This window comes from Pithys albifrons, chromosome 2, assembly GCF_047495875.1.
Source record: "Pithys albifrons albifrons isolate INPA30051 chromosome 2, PitAlb_v1, whole genome shotgun sequence".
Classification (NCBI taxonomy): Eukaryota; Metazoa; Chordata; class Aves; order Passeriformes; family Thamnophilidae; genus Pithys; species Pithys albifrons.
In genome coordinates, this window is record NC_092459.1 from 63474653 (window position 1) to 63487691 (window position 13039).

At 38.9% G+C, this 13039-nt stretch overlaps 1 protein-coding gene across 3 annotated transcripts in view; it reads left to right on the forward strand.

Annotated features, from left to right (window-relative positions):
- The first annotated feature begins 291 nt into the window (after positions 1-291).
- The window catches only part of IPCEF1 (interaction protein for cytohesin exchange factors 1), a 63220-nt gene continuing 50472 nt past the window's right edge, over positions 292-13039 (forward strand). For 2 of the 3 annotated variants that reach the window (XM_071549283.1, XM_071549285.1), the window contains exon 1: positions 292-377. The gene's annotated coding sequence lies outside the window, so the exon portion shown is untranslated. Of the gene's footprint in view, positions 378-1425; positions 1464-13039 lie in introns of those variants that run through there. The other variant, XM_071549284.1, reaches the window with a different exon arrangement.

The following is a 13039-nucleotide window of genomic DNA, read 5'->3' on the forward strand; positions in this document are numbered from 1 at the left end:
TCTTCCACAATGAGTTGTCAGCCTCTTCTCAGAAACTCTTGATAGCACAAGTTTTAAACCAATTTTCATTTGTGAAACAAACAAAAAAAGAATTAAACCCCAGCTATCTTGGAATGTTTCTAATATTTTATTTCCGTCCCTTACCCCATTTCTACATGGCTTGGTTCCAGCATCAACAGTTCAGGCAGGCATGACTTTTAGCACTTGCTTTGAAGCCTGACTTGTGGTTTGTGTAGTCATAGTTTGTAAAAGAGACATCAGTTTCCTCTTGGGCAATTTCAGCATTGCAACTGCTTTCTGTAAGAGTTTCCTCTCTGTTTTGCAAGGTATATGGAACAGACGGGACAAGTGCAGCAGTTTGTCTGAATGCTTTGCTGGTAAGGCTGTGGCTAATTTCTTTTTGCTTAAGTGACAAGTATTAGTTATTTCTGTCTAGTCACATCTATTGTCTTTTTCTTTCTGAAAAGCAATAAAGTTTTAGGTGATGAGAAACAATGCTTGCTTGGTACAATAAAGGAAGTTCGCTCTGGCACGTAATTGCCTGTTTTTAAAGGCCTGTGTAAAAGATCTTGTGTTTTACCCTCCCCCCACCTTCTGCTTGGTTAAAAACTGCAAATAGATAACTAAAAATAATGAAATAATTAAAAATAATGTGTTTGCTTGTTGAGTGAGGACAAAGAACAACTTATATATGAATAATTCTCTTCTGGACCAGTTTAATAGAGGTATGTTTTAAGATCCATCAAAGGACATAGTGACAGTGTAAGCATGATCATTTCTTGCAAATCGGATATTTGTGAAGGAAAATATGTCATATGGAAATTGAAGCAATTCCTTTATTGATTTTAGGTTTCTAGAAAAAAAATGTGCAAATTTATTGTCATGTAAACAGAATTTAAGATGCAATAATGGAGTAGATTGCAATGCACTGTGGTGCCAGCACTGAGCAGAATTATTTCTGTTTTCAATATGAAAGACTTCTAGAATACATTATTGTTAATGTTTCTCTCATACACATGAAATTGAATGAGTAAAGACATGGCAAAAGTACTGTGTGAATGAGCTTACACATACTATGAATAAAAGGACAGCTGGAGTTACAATTTCCTGTCCTTTTCTCTGAAAGAGAAAACCCAAACCCCTGACTTTACCTCTAGATTTGAGTTTTCCTCAACACAATATGCCCCTGGAGAAAACATAGGTTAGTAACTTTTTTAACAATTCACTTACCTACTTGTTCTTTTTGGGGTGTAGGGTAATATCTTTCTTTACTGAGTTTAGTTGTATCAATTGTAATTCTTGGAACATTTATTATCCCTGTGCAGGAACTTCAGTTCAGTTTGGCAGGATTTTCCTGTCTGCCAGTTATGCCAATGTTCATTGGTTTGCAACAAAAAGGAGAGAGAAATTGTTTTCCAACTTCTTATGGAATGTTCCATCCCCTGAGCTGAAACTTTCTAGAGGTAAAAACTGCCTCTCTGCACTCATTGTGACCAGGTGGAAGTCCTGTGGGATGTGGAGGCTCTGTGCCTTGCGTCAGGGATGCTGAAGCTCTCTTCTTTAAAATGTTGCATTGCCTTGACTTTGCTGAGCATGCTGCCTCACTGCTGCCCCTTTTTTTTTTGTCACAGGGTGATGGAAAGCTCTGTTTCACTTAAGAAATGGCAAGAGCCATTAATTCCAGGCTGCTAATGTTCACATCAGCTTTTCGTGCAAGCTGTTTCCTACTTGTCCCTATGCATAGTGAGAGACTTGACTTCTTGCAGGTCTGTCTAGTAGTCAGAACACAGCATTTGCATCTCACTTGTTGGAGTGTATATCCTTGAGCAGGTGCAGCAGCTGGGGGATGACTGCTCAGCATGTCACCCTCTCTGCCAGCTCTGTGCAGTCCCTGCAAGATGACTGGGGAAGGCATTGAGCCAACATAGGCTGACGGGCTTCCTCATTTTTGAAGATGCTTTCTGTTTTCTCCTTGTTAATTTTAGATGTTTCCTCTTGCCCCCCAAATCCCTCCCTTACACACTTCCCTGTGGTTAATCTAAATTAATAGTGACTTTGTTGTGGGTTCGTAGCAGGAGGACTGATTTGGATAAAGATTCTGACATAAGGTGCTGTATACAGGCAACAGCATTGTGCACTCACTTGCTTAAATGGTATGGATTTGCAGCCTGCTACTAACAAGCTTGTCATGAGGAGGTCCTATCAGATTCTCAGTTGCTGTTGGATCCTAAGGTAGGAGCAGTAACCCAGAGAAAGGGCTTTTGCTAAATGACATGTTGAACAGTTTCACTATTTTGTGCACTGAAGTGTCTTCAAGGAATCACTCAACCACCTGCCAACTCACCTAGTGCTATTTATGGGCCAGTGTAGCTAGTACTGTTTTGGTATCTGGAGAAAATGTCCTACCTGAGACGTCACTTAATGCTGATAAAATCGTGCTGCGTGTTGCACAATAACTAGACAGGGAGATGGGCATTGAGGTAATGCTGCATGTGAAACTGTACTTATTATCCCTTTCTGCATCTCCATTTCCTTCTCACCTGAAGCAAAGTCACATTTTTTTCGGTTAAGAATTTATCTGAAAAGAAGTACATGCAACTAAAGACATAGTTCATCAAAGTGCGTGCACTGTATTTACGCCTTAGTGGCATATATGTTTAAAAATATTTCCCTTTTGCAGCTTTCTCTAGTCTTTAATTGCTCACTTCTTTTTCCTGTCATCAAGTTACAGTCTGGCTGTCCTCCAGTGTCTGTTTCTTTTGCTTTTGCTGTGGGGCATCTATGGCATAAGTTCTGTGAATAGACTGTGTTTGTCCTCCTCTAACTCTATCTCCTGCCTCTGGCTAAGCTGAGCCATGCTTTCTCTGTGCATATGCTTTCAGTAGTCCCCATGTAGTAGTCCAAGCAGGTCCTGTGGATTGCTTTCAAGAAGGAAAAAGAACATCATCAGCATAATAACACAGCCCTGTCTCACCTACTACTTCTTTAAGTGCTTTTTCTGCTGATACGGCTTCCTCATCTGAGAAGAGCTCATCTTCCTTTGACGTCTCTACCTTGCTTTTCTCCAGAACCTTCTCTAGTGTTACTTCTTTTATTAAATACAATCAGTGAACAAAAGCCTCTCTACTCTGCCATCTTTTTATTCTGGTACTTGCCTTCAATTTTATCCAAAAATCTTCTCTCAAAATCTTACCATCTGTGATTCTGTCTGCCAATGGTTCTCCACCTGTTTACCGAGAACACTTACAAAAATGCCTTTCAGGAGGTTGTGATACACCTCAAAATACTTTTTATGGTTGAAGAAATAATACTGTCTTCTGGTCCCTTTCACTTCTGTACCTTTTGCCCAAATGTTTTTATTCACAAACATCATCATGGCTTGTTCTCCTATGAAGGACAGATCTACTAAACACCCAGAGATACCTCTTTTCTTTTCTTTTTTTTTTTTTTTTCAAAATGTAGAGTTTGACCTGTCTCTGATATGTCACAGCTGAGCCTTTAGTTGGATCCAGCCACCATGATCAACTTCAGTCTTTCCTGTCATATTTGATCATTAGTTGACAAGGACATCATGCTCTGAGTGCCTTTTACAGTTCTGTGTCCTCATTTCCAAACTATTGTTTAAACTCTGAACTACCTTTCAAAAGTCTTTACTCTTTATACACAGAAACACACTGTTGTCCCAGCTGTCATTATCTCATGTCCCTTTTACTGAAATCTCTTGTTCTCTGGTGTTAACTACCTCATATAAATTCAGAAACTCACTCCAAGTTTAATTTTCTTGCTTGGGTTCTTTGATGAATTTCCCATCTTATTTATTTACACTTCTGAGTAGCTTTAAGCATACTTAACACCAACTCTCATTTTCAACTCCCTGGGATCCTTCTCTCCTTGGAATCCCTCTCTTAGTTTTACAAGCATTTGAATGTATTCTCTCTCATTATTTTTCAAAGCCACTTGCTATGGCACTAACACAAACCTTGACAATGTCTGTCATCAGGCATGCTGAGACCCAACATATGATCCTGATGATTGTTGTCTCACTGTTATCTTGGAGGCCGTCTGATTCCTACCAACATCCTCCTCTTGTATCCTGTCTTAAATTGGAACTTGCCAGGACCAGTTATCTTTTCTTCCCTGTTCCTACAGTATTGGACACCTGGGCCATTATAATGGAAATAAGGATACTGCAATCCCTGTTGCTAATACTTCAGAAAAGTGTCTTCAACAATATTTTGGGTGGTAATGTTGTAAATCACTTTGCATGTTCCCTGCTTTGTTACATTGTATAGTTCTTTTGTTATCCTTGTTCCTTCATGCAGTCTCAGGAGAACACATGCTCTTATTCTGTGGTGCATTTAAGTCTATAAGGTTCTTCCAGAAGCAGCTTCTGGGTACAAACACCATCAAAATATCGTACTAACTGAGTCATATTAATTGTGCTTATTTTCTCTTAATCTAAAGCAAAAACAATTGCTAGGCAATTCAGTTTACCTTAAAGCTCTTTCGTAGTTAATGTGTCTCAGCTGACAAACAGTAATTTGCTTATGTGTTTAAGTTTTCTGTAGCTCCCTAATACAGTCTTTAAACGATTTGTGTGGATCTCACAAAGTGCAAGGAAAAAGGAAATGGTGTCAAATAGTCAAATTTTCTCAGAAACTAACCGTGTGAAGATGTTTCTGTTTAGTACGAAGCAGCACTTTCCACATTGATTGTTTAACATCTTTTTGTATAAGAGCAAGATAGAGAATTGAGAGGGAAGAGAAGAGGGCTGGAATGGAGAAGCAAAAATATTTCTATCTATCTATCTATCTATCTATCTATCTATCTATCTATCTATCTATCTATCTATCTATCTGTCTGTCTCTCTGTCTATCAGCATTTTAGTACACTGGAATGACTCTTTTCAACTGTGATTTTTGTATTGTCTATACATATAATCTATATATATTGTCTGTATCTCTATCTGGAGTCCAAATGTACTACCAGAACACTTTAAGCACTTTTCCTCCTTCTGAGATGAAGTTTGAATCTGTATTCTGAACAGCCATGTAGCCCACGCCATTGCAGGTTAAGCAAGCTTCTCCAGCATTTTCCTATCTTCTGGATGTGTTGTCTGTGCCCAGCATAAACTTCATTTCCAGCAAAGATGCATTGTGAAGATAAAATCCTAGAAACATGGTGAATCACAGCAATTTAACTCTGGTCTTGGGTTCCTAAAGCCACAGAAAAGACATCTTGGTCTTGTACTGGTAATTGCTGAGTCCATAGGGCTTTTCCCACTTCCTCCACTTTAATGATTTCAGATGAGATACAATTTTGAGGTGGTGATTGTGTTCTAGCATGTTTGTCTTATGATGGAAGCCTTAGTACAACTTTAGAGACGGCTACTTAGTGTGCTGAGCTATTTTGCTCCTTCTTTTGGGCCATAATATAACTTTATACTATATCCTGTTATATTATATTTGGGCCCTATGTTTCTGCCTGTAGATGTGCAAGAACATTGGGTGCTCAGAGGCCATATCTTTTCTCTGCTGCTGCTTCCCCTTCTTTCATTGTTAATGGTGTGACACAGTAGGAACAAACTGGTTTGCACACTCAACAGATTATGAAATGTGCTGAAAATTTGACTGCCATCCAGTCTGAACAGCTGTTCAACCTTCTGGCCTGACTTATAAAGCTCTGTGGAGTTTCAGCCTTGGCTACCCTGAATTCGACCTTTCACCATACTTTTATCCTATTACTGTGGTCAGCACACTTTCTTCTGCTGAGAATTGGGGCTTAAACTCTGGAATGGCAGACATTAAAGAAAAACCAACAACACAAGCATACTGAGAGTGAGTTCTCTGGAATGGTTTGGAACAGCCTTGATTTTTTTCTTCCTCATTGTTCTCAGTAAATCACAGATTGATTGTCAAAAGTCTGTCCACTTCATGAATTTGGGTGAATTTTATGTTAGTGATTAATTGTATATAAGTTATAAAATTGAAATTTAAGGACTGTAATATAATTTGAAAAATATATATTTAAAATCAGGACATATTAAACTTTATGTCAGGCCATGATATTAAACTTTATGCCAAGCCACATGATATTGTGACTTGATTCTGCTTAATGCTTTTGTCATCCTATGTTGGGATAAAGGCCTAATCGAAAAGAAATATTAATGCAAGAAAGGAATTAATATTGTAAAGAAATGCAACAGAAAAAATACTTTTGTCTAAATAATAATTTAGCTGTTAGACAGTTTATCAATTCATATTTTCATATTAAAAAACTTCCTTCGCTTTTTTTCATGGTAATAAAACATGATTTCAGAACTTCACACTTTTTAACAAATTTTGTTTTCTATTCTGTTTTAAAATCTCTGTGGAGAGTAATTTTTTTTTTTAATGAAAAAAGTTGGTTTCTCTGAGATTCCAGAAGAGAAGTACAAAGTAGAGCTCATGATAACCTGAAGACGAGAAATCTGTGGTCATGGTTGTGGTGTTAATGACTTAGTTTAATAAATCTCACATTAGTTGATAGGGTATAAAAGATTGCCATACTGGCATGTTAAACTCTTTTAAGTATGCATGATACTTATCTTGTTCACATTTAGACTTCTGTCAAGTTTTTCATTCATTACTAAAAAAAAAAAAAAAAGAAAGTTGGCAGTAACAGCTCTTGCCCAGAAAGGCAAAATGCTTTCTGATATTGAACAGGACTTCTGTATTCAGATGTTCCCCTTGGTCCGCCATGTATACACTGAGATATTTTTGGTCCTGCCTGCATGTCTAAAAGGCATCATCACTCAGCATGAGGAGGAAATTCATTTGTGTTCTGCCAGTGATATTCCTAGAGGAGCTGTGTCCAAATTTGGTAGTGCTCTTTCAATCTTTCCAATCTTTTCCAAGACAGGAGTATTATAACCTTGTTGAGCTTAAGAATTCTTGCAAAAGAGATGTGCTAATTTATTATATCAGGCCGGAAGGCATGAGAACAAGAAAAAGAGGATGTATTTTGGCACTTATTTGAGTAAAGCCTGAGAGATTAGATATTTGTTCCAGTGTCAGAAAAAGTCTTGAAAATTGTGTTTTCAAGTGAGTTGATTTAAACTGGGAAAATTTAAATTACAGGCATTTCAAATCCTTCTGCTAGCCTCAGACTCGTTAATTGGTATAAATTAAAGCTCTGCTCCAATGGGAAATACCAAGCGTGGGGTTGCTTTTCTCAAAGCATTTACCTCTCACTAATTATTTTTACTTTTGTGGAGGTTCTGTTGTCAAAATGGCACACAGCATGAGAGGGAAAATTGAAGGAACAAGTTAAAATAATTTATTTAAAGAGGATCATAAAAGTAACTATTAAGACTGCAGTTACTATGAGATATACATTGCCATTAAATAGCTGATAATACTAATTTTATTTTGTCTTGCTTACTATTTTTTAACCCTGAGAAGTCTAAAATTTTTTTTGACTATTTGCTTTTACAATATAAAATTTGAAAGATGGGCATATAACAACATAAAAAAACATAACATAACATATAACATAGCATATAACAACATAAAAAAATGGAGATGCTCTATATTGAAATACACTCATGTAAATATAAAAGGACATAAACAGCTGGGAGCTTTTTAGAAGAAAAACAGAAGAGAGAGAGTTTCTTCCTCAGAAGAAAAATGAGAGACAGACACAGATTAACTTTGTGTAGAGTGTTCTAAGAACCATAATATGGTGGAATTTAAGGACACAAGTTTGGTGAAATACAGTTTATGACATAAAAAAACCCCAGATCTTCTGGGAAAATCTGGACATTGCTCCTGTGAAAAATTAAATTCAGTTTTTAGTTCTACTGATGCCGAAGGGTTTTTTTTTAATTTTTCAATTTTCATATTTTGTAGATTTTAGGAACACAGTAGATGTAATGCTGTAGATTTTAGTGAATTAATATTTAGCAGCTTGTAACATAAAGTCCTTCTATCTCTACCCCTGCTCCAGAACAGGCAGCTAAGATCTGCCAGCTATTTAGTCTCTTCCTCAAGGTACCTGATTAAAGCATATCAGAAGAGAACATAAACATGGAGCAGTGTGACCCGAAGCCCTGGAGAGCGTCCAAGAGACCTTTGTGTGCTGAAGAAGAGGAGGTGGATGAAGACAGAGGGTCCCAACAACCCCAGCCCCAATTCAACAGGGGTGGGAACTGGGAGAGGACAGAGGTAGAACTGGACATGTGGACAGTAGTGATTGGATAGGTTATAGTATAAAAACTATAGAACTTAGAGCTTGCTTGCGCACGCGTCAATGTATTCTTGGATGAGCGGGGTTGCTCATTAAAGTGCCTGCCCATTATCTTATCTCCTACAAGACTTGGCTCGGAGTCTTTTTTACAGACTTTTACGGCAACACTACATAAATAGTTTCACCGTATTGATTTCTCCATTAGAAAAGGGCTTGCTGCTTTCCTTTCAGATTTTACTACAGTGAGGGCAACATCACTAGAAAAGGGTACAGAAAAGTGTTAATTTGTGCAATATTCAAGAAACATATGTCTGATGAAGTCAGATTGTTATTTGCACGAGTAGCAAATAGGAATCTCTATTGATTTATTCCTTTGTGCAGATGTTCTGGCAAAGGCTATAGGGTTTAAGAAGCAAGAATCATCATAAATCCTGAATGCCTAGAGGCACTGAAGGCTGCAGATAAGTACTATAGCAATCATTTGCAACCAGGCATAGGGGTTTTTTAAGTTTTAATGCATCTCTCAGGGCCAACTAGCCTGTTATGCTACCCATCTTGGACAAGATCCCCTTCCCACTCTGGTGAGGAGCTGTCTTCTAGCAGGTATTTCTTAATATGCTCTTTTTGTGTGGCAAAGCAGACTTTCTTCTCTTGCATATTGCAAATGTAAGTCAAAGTAAATATGGCTGGTAGCAATTTAAAATGAGAATTAATCTCTTTAAAAGAAAATCAAATCTACTGCTGAAATAGTCTAGAAGCAAGCAAGCTAGACACTGATAACTAAAAGAGATTCCAAGGCAAAGTCTTTGCAAGAACACTTTTTCATCATATCGTTAAGCTTTCATCGTAGAAGTGATTTTTTTTGTCTCTCAGGAGTCCATATCTGGTCTAATGCAGACATACTGAGAACAGAATTGGGGTCCCAGTTGCCTGCCCAGCTTCCTGGCCTGCTTGTCCTGAACCCTTGAGAAATTCTATGTTCTATATGAGTGTAAGGACCTGGATATTGAGTTCAGGAATGGGTGCTGGCTAAATTCCTCTGGAGAAGCTGTGATGTGAGCAGTCCAGTATTTTCCATTCTCTTGTTGCTAGGGAAATGCCTTTCAGCCATGGCAGAAAGACCATATGCAAATCTGTATGTCTGACCAGACTGCACTCTAGGGCAGGAAGCAGTTCCACCCTCCTCTGGTAAAACCTGCCAAGGCAGTTTGCCATTGCTATACCTCACCCCACTGAGATCGCTCTGTTGCAGAGGTAATGTTTGAGAGCGTGTACTTTGTGTGCTGCAATGGAGGGAAGGAAGACAAACTCTTCAGTGCTCCTGATCTTTTAATGAAGAACCAAACAGGACTCTTAAGACTTCAGTTTCTTGAAAATTTGTGAATGTGGAATGGAAGTCTTTGATGGAAGAACCAGCAGGTACCCCAGCTATTTCTTTCCTATTTTATCCTCCTAATAATCAGCATAATAATTTTGCTTTATTTTTTGAAACCTGTTTCCTTGAAATTTCCCCAGAAGTGTGAATGCTGGTCTTTTGTGGAGTGCTGTTGGTAAAATGAACATTGCCTGATTGGAAGAAAGAAGACTCGTATCTAAGCTTCAGAGAGTGAAAACAGTAGCAATTTTTGATGGCCTCTTGTTCTCAAATGCAGGAGCAAAAAGCATGCTCCTGTTGTCCTGATATATTACATTGCAACAGGACTGAATCTCCTTATTACATCACTCATCAGGGTGGCAGCTCAGGGAATACTGCTCAGGTAAACGGGTTTTTTGGACAGAGGAGAAGACACCATCCACAGTGCCCCAGAGAACACCTGTGAACACAGGAAGGACTGATGGGCTTCTGCTCTAACCTTGACTTGCCAGCCTTAAATCAAATTGTCCCTGCCCACAAGATGCCTTTGGCAATGTGTGGCTGGGGACTGGTCCCCTCCTGGGGCAGTCTGGAAGTGTTTTGGGGCTGTGTGGAGGCCATTCCTGGCCTGAAGGACTCATGCCTCCGTGGTGAGTTTTCACCCCAATGACCACTGGATGGTAAAACGTAAAAATTCTCCAAAAGGAAATTGCCACAGTGTTGTGGTAAAGGACCCCGAAGTCAGTGTGTTCTTGAAGTAGCACAGGGAAGAGCTGAAAGCTGGGGTGTGCCAGGCAGCCTACCCCCGTCAGCTCTATCTGGTAGAAATTTTTTTTATTAGTCTTATTTTAAGAAATATGATTCATTTTGATAACAATACCTTTCCTCTTTCTTTTTTTTTCCCTCTGAACATTTTCCTCTCAACTCACATTTTTTCAATTTTTACCTTCCACTGAATGCATAAACCTTCTACAATGCTGTGACAGTGAATGTTTGTCAGGACTGCCCTCCAGTGAGGATGTCTCAGGTTTCTGTCACTGCGATAATCCATTTTGAGAATAGTGCAGCAGTTCTGTACCTTTGTGCTGGGGTGAAACATGCCCTCATACTTTCTTTGTGGGCTGGACCTTGAATTGTTCCTTCAAAACTGTCTTTGCTGAACAACTGATCTAAAAAAATATAGAAAAGAGACTTATGGTCATTCTTCCCTCATCTGTGTGTTTTTGCAAGGGACTTGCTTCAACAGAAACTGCTTAGATGGTTGCCTCAGGAGGGGCCATAGGCTTTGTGTTTTTTTCTTCCCTGTTCCCTTCTGTGTTTCATTCTCTGGGACAGCAAAACCTTGTGCATTTTCAGAAGAGAGCAGAACACCAGAGAAGTGCTTCTTTAGTCCTGAAGTGTTTACTTACACCTTAACTGCACCAACTCTTCATCCATTTCTCGAGCCAACTTAACTTTGCCTGCTTTTATTGGCTGCCATAGCAGGGAAAAAAAAAAAAGGCAGGCAGGAGGTAGTAGGAATTGCAGCATTGCACTCCATGTTTCTGCAAACTCTTCCTTGACTTTCAAACACAGCAGCACTAGGAATCAACTCAACACTACAGGGAGTTTGGGGCAGACACACTTTGTTAAGCATGCTGTTTTGACTTTGCATTTTGGTCTGTGAGGCCACTGAGGCAGCTGCAACACATGTCTTCTGCTGAACCTCTGCTTTCTTTCCAGCCCCTCTCTTTCCAAAGGCACGTGAGCTTTGACTCCTGCAACTGCTTGCTCAGAGCTGTCAGCACACACAACCTGCCACTCTTAGGCTTCCCAGCTGGACTGAGAGGACATGGCCATGATCCAAGCAGGGTGATGTCTCCAGACCCTTTTAGTCTCCAACACAGGAGCAGTGAACTTTGTTCCAGTTTTTCTTGGCTTTCTCTCAAACAGAGTCAGAAGTTATCTTTTGGAATTGCTTGCAGGTGAGGGGATTGAGGAATTCCAAATGCATTTGAAAACAAGGTTATAAGCAATGGTATTCTACAATATAATGGTACAAGATATGAAAAATGCAGTTTCTTGCTGTTAAACCTGTGAAAATAATCCTTTTGTCTTTTCAAAGTGTAACATTTGTTCAACAAGTTTAAATTTATCCATTGTGGCCAAAGCTGAAAATATAGTCTAACAATTATGTCTTATGACTGTACTTTAAAGGACTTGCTCCTTTTGATGCTAGTGTTGAAGGTGTAGTTTCATCTGCAGTTTGGAAATATGAAGTCATGGGGTGGGTCATAATATCCAGGATGGGATGGTCCATGAACTTTTGTGCCTTAATGTCTGTTTGTCATTGCCCTGAGGCAAAGCACCAATTTAATATCCATCTTCCCTGGTGAGCCAGTAAGTCAGAGAAAATCTACAAGAAACTCCTTGTACAAGTTAGAGAGTTGATTTAGATAGCTGATTAACCAGTTAAGTAACTGACTAGATCTGACTAATTCATGGTTAATGGTAAGGTTCTGTTGGATTAAATTGAACTCTAGTAAGCTAAAGGACAATTATGAGCTTGCTATCCCTGTGATTACTTTCCCTCTGCATTGTTGCAAGAACTCCAGTTAGAGGTAATGTGATAATTTAGAACTATTATGTAAGGCTGTCTCCTTGCCACAGGACAGTGCTTCAAGCGGTGCTATAAACTGGGGCAATGCGATTCCTAATGTCTGGTGAGATATGTGATTAAGTAATCATTGATTTTTTGTGGGAAACTTTGGCAGCACTATCACTAGTTTCATATCACCTGTCAATTCATTGCCCATTGAAGTGCAGACTGTTGCAGGGAGCTGAATAAAAAGAAAACAAGCATAGAGGTTAAAGTTGGTGAACAGTGTGAGAAATGTAAACAGAAGACTCAAAGTTTATTTTCCAGGTTGTCTACAGCTCTGGCTTGGTGCTCGGTAAAGCAGAAATTTTCTTTTTGAGTAGTCTGTGTCAATGCCATCTGAATAGGAACTTAGCTAAGTAAATTTTGGGTGTTTCGGCAACACAAATAGTTTGAGTTATGTTGCATATCTCAAATATTTTGCTCAGAAGCAGGAAGGCATATGTCCACTCTGGATGTTATCTGTGGCATGCCTGGAAGGCATGTCTGGCAGGCTTATACCACTATCATTGCAAATTGATGTACTCACTGTAGCCTGTAATTGGTAAGAGCCAGCACCAGGCCTCATGGATTTTGACTTCCCCAAGAGGAATATTACTAATGAACTAAGATTGATTTTTGCAACTAGAATCATTGGAACCTCAGTGTTTTATTTTTTTCTCTCTTTTTTCCACCCTTTCAAATTAGCTTTAATCTTTACAAAGACTTTTCTATATATTTCAGAAGAGATGATGTAGTCAAATGGACTACATCTATCTGTGATTACAAGATATTTCTGATAAGACGCTGTGTTTCCACGTTTGTTGCATCAGCTATTACTG